This window comes from Mus caroli, chromosome 9 (assembly GCF_900094665.2).
Source record: "Mus caroli chromosome 9, CAROLI_EIJ_v1.1, whole genome shotgun sequence".
NCBI lineage: Eukaryota > Metazoa > Chordata > Mammalia > Rodentia > Muridae > Mus > Mus caroli.
In genome coordinates, this window is record NC_034578.1 from 25867532 (window position 1) to 25875304 (window position 7773).

The 7773-nt window shown below is 43.8% G+C and overlaps 1 pseudogene; it reads right to left on the reverse strand.

The window, feature by feature from the left end:
• Positions 1 to 2005: 2005 nt before the first annotated feature.
• On the reverse strand, positions 2006 to 2524 carry LOC110301496 (annotated as a pseudogene).
• Between the last annotated feature and the right edge of the window lie 5249 nt (positions 2525 to 7773).

Sequence of the window (7773 nt, forward strand, 5' to 3'; positions counted from 1 at the left end):
GAGGGAGAGGGAGAGGGAGAGGGAGAGGGAGAGGGAGAGAATTAGCCAATGTGATTAGAGGCTAAGATGTCCTAAGATGGGCTCTAAACCCAGAAAAATCATTTCTTTTCAAAATCCAAAGCCTGAAGATCTAACAGAAGCATGCTATGTTTCGCCTACTTCCCAAACCCAGGAAAACAGAAATTGAAGCAAACAAAGATAGGACCAACTCCTCAGATCAGTGTGGTTAGGATGGGAATTTTTCTTTTCTCTTGATTTTCTATTCTACTTGGGCTTCTAAATGATTGGCAAGAGTCCCACCCACCTTAGGGAGGCAGTCTGACTTACTTTGTTGACAGAGTCAAATGCCAGTCTCATTAAGAACATCCTTTCAGATAATTTCCAAATAATGTGTGATCAAGCAACTGGGCACCCTGTGTTCCATTTAAGCCGCCACGGAAAATTGAGCATTACAATAGGGTTAATGGGACTATTATCGAACTTCTCATTTGAAGCAGAGAGGGCATGAAACACGGCCAACCTGCTGGGCTATGCAAAAATAAAAAAAAAAATAGTTGACCAGAGAATTAAAAGTGATAAGATAGAGCCTTGAATCTGAGTGAGAACAAAGACAGTCATCCATGTATAGCCCATGCATTTGTGACAGAGTCAGGTGGAAGGGCACGTACTTGGTGTGGCATGGTTTATGTAACCAGCACCATCCAAACAGTAAGCGAACTACCTGGCAAATGAACAGCCACTTCAGCCATGGAAGGTATTCCAGTCCACTCAAATGGCGAGTTTAGTGGGCGGGCTATGTTTAGAAGGGAGATTATAGCACCCAAGGAGATTGTGAGCATACAGTTAGTAACTCAGAGAAACCAAGGTCAGCATGGACCAATGTTATGCAAGTATTAGGAACAACAAACAGCTTTTCTTAAGACTATAAAGCCAAGCGGTCACACTCTCCGTACCAAGAAATGTAAGATGTGGAAGTGTGAATTTCTAGGATCAGCTGAAAGATAACACCAAAAGGCTCAAAACAGCATAAGCTGGACATATGTACATAGAGAGTGAGCCTGCAGACACTGGAGGCTAGGCTGGATGTTATTGTCAGAAGATGATGACCACCCTATAAGAACACGCTACCAAGGAGAAGTCCGTGCAGAATGTGATCAATGCTAAGACTTTGCAACTATCCATAGCCAGGAAATCTTGCTAATCTCACTGAGATAGCTTTACAAGTGTGTTACTAGTATTTTAATTGTGACAGTACAGAAAACCAGGTTCACTGCTCAGCAAGCTCCTATATAATTCAACCATGTTCCTGTGTAAGACTTACTCAATTGAATGTTTAGTTCCCACATTTCTCCCTATATAGTTATCTGATTGGTAGGTGTATTTGATACTTCTCTAGTGCTTTGATAAAATACCATGACCAAGGTAACTTACAGGAAAAAAGGCTCATGGCTTTAGAAGGATGAGCCTTTCTGTCACTGTCACAGTGGGAAAGCATAGCAGCAGCAGCAGCAGCAGCAGATATGGAGGGAAGGCCAATCGAGAGCTCTTGTTTTTTTTTTTTTCACCATATTACATTTTTATTATTATTACTATTATTATTTGTAATAAAGGAGGTAGTGATGGATGGAAAGAGACACTTCAAGAGTCAAAATTCATATCAGACAGTGGGGAGAGAAAAATTAAATTAAGTCAAGTGGAGGAGTTGGGGAGAATCCACCTTTAAACGTCAAATCAAGAAATCTGGGGGAAAGCAAAGGATTGGGAGAGGGAAGAACTGGACACCAGTCCAGTCTGTCCTCCAGGCTGGACTGTCTGTGCTATAGTACAGCAGTACAGAGCAGCAGGAACTCCCATCTTAAGCAGACTGGTCACTGCTTCCCACACACTCAGCAAACAGAGATGGGTCATGGAAGTAAGGGGGTGGTCCAAAAGCAAGGAAGGGCAAGACGGGGACTCCCAGTACTGATTCTCCTCTAGCTGGAGGTGGGTATGGAGGAGACCCAGCTCAAATACTGAGAAGCCAGAAAAAGAAAAAGATGTCGAAGAATAGGAACAGGGAATCTCGCCAGCTGGAGGCTGGGTGGAATGACCCTGTCCCAGGGCATTGAACACGGTGGTGAAAAAGCCAAAGGGGAAGGCACCAATACCAAAGGAAAAATGGAATACCCCTCCTCCCTGACCCTTTGCATAACCGAATAGGTGGAATCCTTCAACTCTCTAGAGATGGTCGTTGGCACTGAGGGCAGGGTGGAGTTTTTGATGTAGGATCCAGCGGTTTCTGGCTCTCTTGCCCATTAAGAGAGATAACCTCCCTGCCTCTGCCAGCTTTAGACACTGGGTCTTCTTGCTGGTCTGGCCATGTCTCTAGCCACTGATGAACCCTGGGCCAACAATACAGATGGCCGCATACGCAGACCACAGCTTTGTGAGCAGTCTCCAGACATTTGTTACATTAGAAGGTCGCGCTCGCCTCGCCTCGCCCTGCTCGCGATTTGGCTCTTTGGGGCTCATCCTCTTCCTCCATTACTGCCACGGCAAGTTCTGCTTTCCCCCACGTAGCCCCCAGGACCCCCAGGACACACACACACACACATACACACACACACAGACACACCCCAACAAAGTAGGACTGAGAGCTCTCATTTTTAACTGGAAACAGAAATCAAACTACAAACAGATAAATCTTAAGCTATCGAGACTCATCCCAGTGACTTACTTCCTCTAGCAAAGCCACACCTGAGAAACCTCCCCAAACAGCTACTACCTGGGAACAAGTATGAAAATTCCAAGACTGTGGGGGACATCTTAAAACCATCACCATAGGTTAGAGGTTTTGTTGTCCAAGTCATTACAACTGTGCTCTTTCACTATTCTTGCCTTAAGCATTAGTTATTTTTAGCAGTGTTAAAAATCACCTTGATACTGCAGCATGCACATAGTGACAGTTTTTGGCAGTTCTCCTGAGATGTGTTGGCTGGTCTTAGTCACCAGCTGGGCTACTGTATGCTCTACAATGGCTTTACTTGATGGGCATTTGTGACATCTGCTGGGGCAATAGGAGTGACTTGTTCACATGTCTCAACATACTAGGATAATCTGACCCTTTTCACGGGGGTGGTCACAGTGTTTACAGCAGCACAGGACAGCTAACCTAACAAGGAAATGTCCCAGCTACTGCTGATGTTGCATATGCTGTTGTCTTATTGGCCAGCACAAATTCCACAAGTAAACCTGAGTTAGTGTGGAAAAGGATTATCTAGGGAAATCATCTCTGACATTTTTTGTAAACAGTATGGCACAAGCAGGTTTTATACAGCTACCTGTATATGACAGCTCGATTGCGATCGTCTCAAAACTCAGCACATGGCAAGTTTTCCCTGTAGTTCGTATGCAGCACCTGCAGTTTGCCGTGTTTAATGACGTTGCTACCCCAACATGACACAAATGACTACTACAAAGGCGTGTGCATTCCACACCCATCAGTATAAACGATTCACTACTGCAAAGGGCTCTTCCTTTTAGATTAGTACAATCTGATTATATAAAAAAACATCTATCCCTGGTCTTGCTTTCTGCTTTATAGCTGTGATGCCTCGGTAGTAGGTAAGGTGAGAAAAGAAAAATGTTAGTATGCAAAATTATAGACATAAGGAATAGATAAATTAGGGGCTAAGAGTGATTCATCCCATTACAACAGAATCCTTTGCTTTTCGGACAAGGTTCCTTAGATAGCCAGTTCCCCGGAGACTTCCAGAACAAAACTCATCATCAAACTGATGCATGAGCATTCTCATGACTACCCTCCTTGCCTAGGATAATGTGTGCCTGTATCGAATATTCTCATCCAGCCCCCACTTGACCTGAGGGTCAGCCCATGGTGTGGTGTGTCCCACTTGAAGAGTATTACTTATCGAAGAAGCAACACTGTGTTCACAGAATGTTGATTAAACCTATATCATTATATAATTCCAATTTGTGACTATCTCATCGTGTACGTTCTTAAAAAGAATGAATTTATGAAATTCCTAGCCAAATGGATGGACCTGGAGGGCATCATCTTGAGTGAGGTAACACAATCACAAAGGAACTCACACAATATGTATTCACTGATAAGTGGATATTAGCCCAAAACTTAGGATACCCAAGATATAAGATACAATTTGCTAAACGCATGAAACTCAAGAAGAATGAAGACCAAAGTGTGGACACTGTGCCCCTTCTTAGAATTGGGAACAAAACACCCATGGAAGGAGTTACAGAGACAAAGTTTGGAGCTGTGATGAAAGGATGGACCATTTAGAGACTGCCGTACCCAGGGATCCATCCCATAATCAGCTTCTAAACGCTGACACCATTGCATACACTAGCAAGATTTTGCTGAAAGGACCCAAATATAGCTGTCTCTTGTGAGACGATGCCGGGGCCTAGCAAACACAGGAGTGGATGCTCACAGTCAGCTATGGATGTATCACAGGGCTCCCAATGGAGAAGCTAGAGAAAGTACCCAAGGAGCTAAAGGGATCTGCAACCTATAGTTGGAACAACATGATGAACTAACCAGTACCCCGGAGCTCTTGTCTCTAGCTGCATATGTATCGAAAGATGGCCTAGTCGGCCATCACTGGAAAGAGAGGCCCATTGGACTTGCAAACTTTATATGCCCCAATATAGGGGAATGCCAGGGCCAAAAGAATGGGAATGGGTGGGTAGGGAAGTGGGGGGCGCTATAGGGGACTTTTGGGATAGCATTGGAAATTTAATTGAGGAAAATATGTAATAAAAATATTAAAAATTTTAAAAAAAGAAAGTACAATTACATCCTTTCCAAAAAGTTTCAGCTTCAATCTTCACTTGGCTAGGGATATGGCGGAGAGGTGCTGTCAATCAAACTGATGGAGCAGAAATGGAGTGCCCTGCTCATGGTTCCCAGAGCACTGTGCTAGGGATCTAGCTTCCACTGACAATCTCCTTCTTTCTTTTCTGCTCTGTTCCCAACTTTGGCAGAGTTAATTTTTCCCATTTGATTGACAGACATCTCCACTCCCAGCTGTGTGTTCAAGCATGACAATGCAGAAGGCCCAGAATCCATCATGTAAGAGAACCACAGGCCCGTGTCCCGCACATCACAGCCCACTTTCACCATGATGCCCCCGTTCCATTCCACCAGAGTGGCTGTGAGCCAGCACATTATGTAACACCCTAAAACAAGCTCCTATTTAAAACTGCAATAGATGACAGCCCATATGAGAGACAGGCTTCACTCTGTCAAGTGAACATCTCTAAAGCATCTGCCCTTTCCAGGCTGCTGTTCTCTCTCTCTCTCTCATGGCCCACCGAGGCTGCACTCAGTTCTTCGGGCTGTTCTGTAGGATGGAAGCTGCTGTGTCTCAGCAGGGGGCTGTCAAACTGTCTCACTCTCCCTGCCTAATTCATATGAGGATATCCATATTTATATTGATCTAGGCACATGAATGGCAATCACATGCTAGGCCTCAACTTGGCAGAGATGATCCAAAGCATATTTGCACTCACTGCACATTCCAACACACCCAATAGATGCTTCTAGTTAGCCTGCTCCACGATGTTACTTGTGTACTCTCCACAAACAGAAATCATACAAGCTACGTGCGTATGTGCCCGTGCACACATGTTTATGTATCGTCTTACCTATATTAACTATTTAGAAATGTTACCTACTGTCCATTTGCCAACTTTTTACTACAATTCACTTACTAGTTTTGCTACTGTTGTGAACACTCCAGCCTACACACAAATGTACCCTCACAATCTTAATAAGGACCGGAATGAAGAGAGGATTAAAGGCTACTGTGCTGTGTCATGCAACACTGTTGGTCCATTCCATTCTTCTGTCTTTGCCATGACCTTTGAGATGGAATTTGCATTTATTCGGCTCTGTAGCTTTTCATAGACTTGTGTGTTGGTACCCACTGTTCCAGGATGGTTTCTGTGAGCCAGGAACATGCATCCTGCATCCCCCTTGTCCCAAGCTCAGTCCATGCCAATTCCTATTGCTCCCTTTCATCCATGAGGGACTCTACAAAGACTCAAGCTTTGCAGTTGTTTCAGCAACACACTGAAGTGCCAAGATATGCAAAGCTGCTGTCAACATCATGATGTTGGGATACTGATCACCCTGGATCACCCTGGATCACCCCCACAGCTGGACTGGCCAAAGTATCAATGTCACCAAAGGTTTTAGTTGTGGTACAGGCAATATAATATGGACAGTTCTCAGTGAATCTTCCATTGAGGAAGAAATTATAAGTTTCTATAGTCTTCACATTGAAGTCGCATTACCAGCCTCTACCTAGTTACTGTTAACCCTGGGATACCAGGAAGCTGAGGGGGTCCTCACTGCTCAAATCCATACAGTTCACTTTGTTTTGATTTCTACTTTCATATCTCCCTGGAAACAGTTATAAAGAGGATCTGTTACTTCTCCTGACTGTGTACAATGTACCACTTCCTCCATCACGCATCTCTTAAGCAACTGCTGTTATAGTACACCCTTTACGCACCATCCATTTCTTGAGAACTAGTCGTTCACAAATTAGATTTTTTCCTGTTCAAGGATGCTGATTCTGCTGCACATCGGGTGATGTATTTTGCGACATCTGGGCTTGTTGTTTTCATATTTGTTTACCCCCCCCATCCTGAGCCTGTGGGAAACAACACCTAAATCATGGCATGGAAGACCATGGGTCCACAAGAGGCAATCATCTCCAGCTAAGGGTCGAAGAATCAACATGGAAACATTTTATTTACTGGCATTTGTTTTTTTGAAGACAGGTCTTTGGCTTTGTTTTGAAGACAGAAGTCACAATAAAGGCCAGATGCTTTTGAACTTGATGTCTACTGCCTCTCAAATTTGGGGACTAAATTCTTATGATAAGTATACTGCTCATTTTCAGCACATTGTTGGTATCCTTTTGAGCATGTAAGTCTTTCCCACTATCACCCACTATAAATGCCCATAATAATCACTTTTTTTAACAATTAAGGATTCTTTTGTGTCTATTTTAACAGTGTAGACTCTTCTGAATTTGCATACAGCCTATTCTGTATGTGACATCTGTAGCAGTTGCAACATATGTATGTATGGCAACGATAGGGTCTACTCGGCTCATTGTGCATGCGCCAGCGCATGTCCAGAATGCTGTGTGCTTACCCAGGTCTCAAAAGGCTGCCTTACAGAGCTGGCATCCTTTGTGGACTGCTGAGGTGCTGTCCAAGCACAGCAGGATTAAAATAGCCAGATTCTGGCTTTGTCTTTACCAATACTCTCTAAAACAGAGGCATGAGTCTCTGACAAATCAGATATTGGAATCTTGATTGGCTATGCCGGCCGGAAACGGAAGGTGGTTTGTCAAAATGAGCTCCAGAAGTCCCAGAGGCTGCTGTCTTAATTTAACCATCATTCTCAGCCTGGTAGATCTAGCGTTTCTGAAACTCGGAAAATCATATATTCCCTCTGCCTTTTGTATAGATGGTCTACTTTGGCTCTTCTCAGACCCTGTTTTCTAACTTAAGGAAAAAAAAAGACCACCCAAAAGATTACAGATCAATCCTGAGATATGAAATAAATTGAAGGGACATGTAGAAAAAAAGAAGTTCCCAAATGTACCGGTCTCTGTGGAGTGAAATTCTAACCCAATCACACCTATGTGCTTCCACTGCCTTTCTCAGAGCATGGTGAGGAGCAAGACACAAACCATCCCTAAAACCATCCGACTCCGCCTGGTGCTCAGCTAG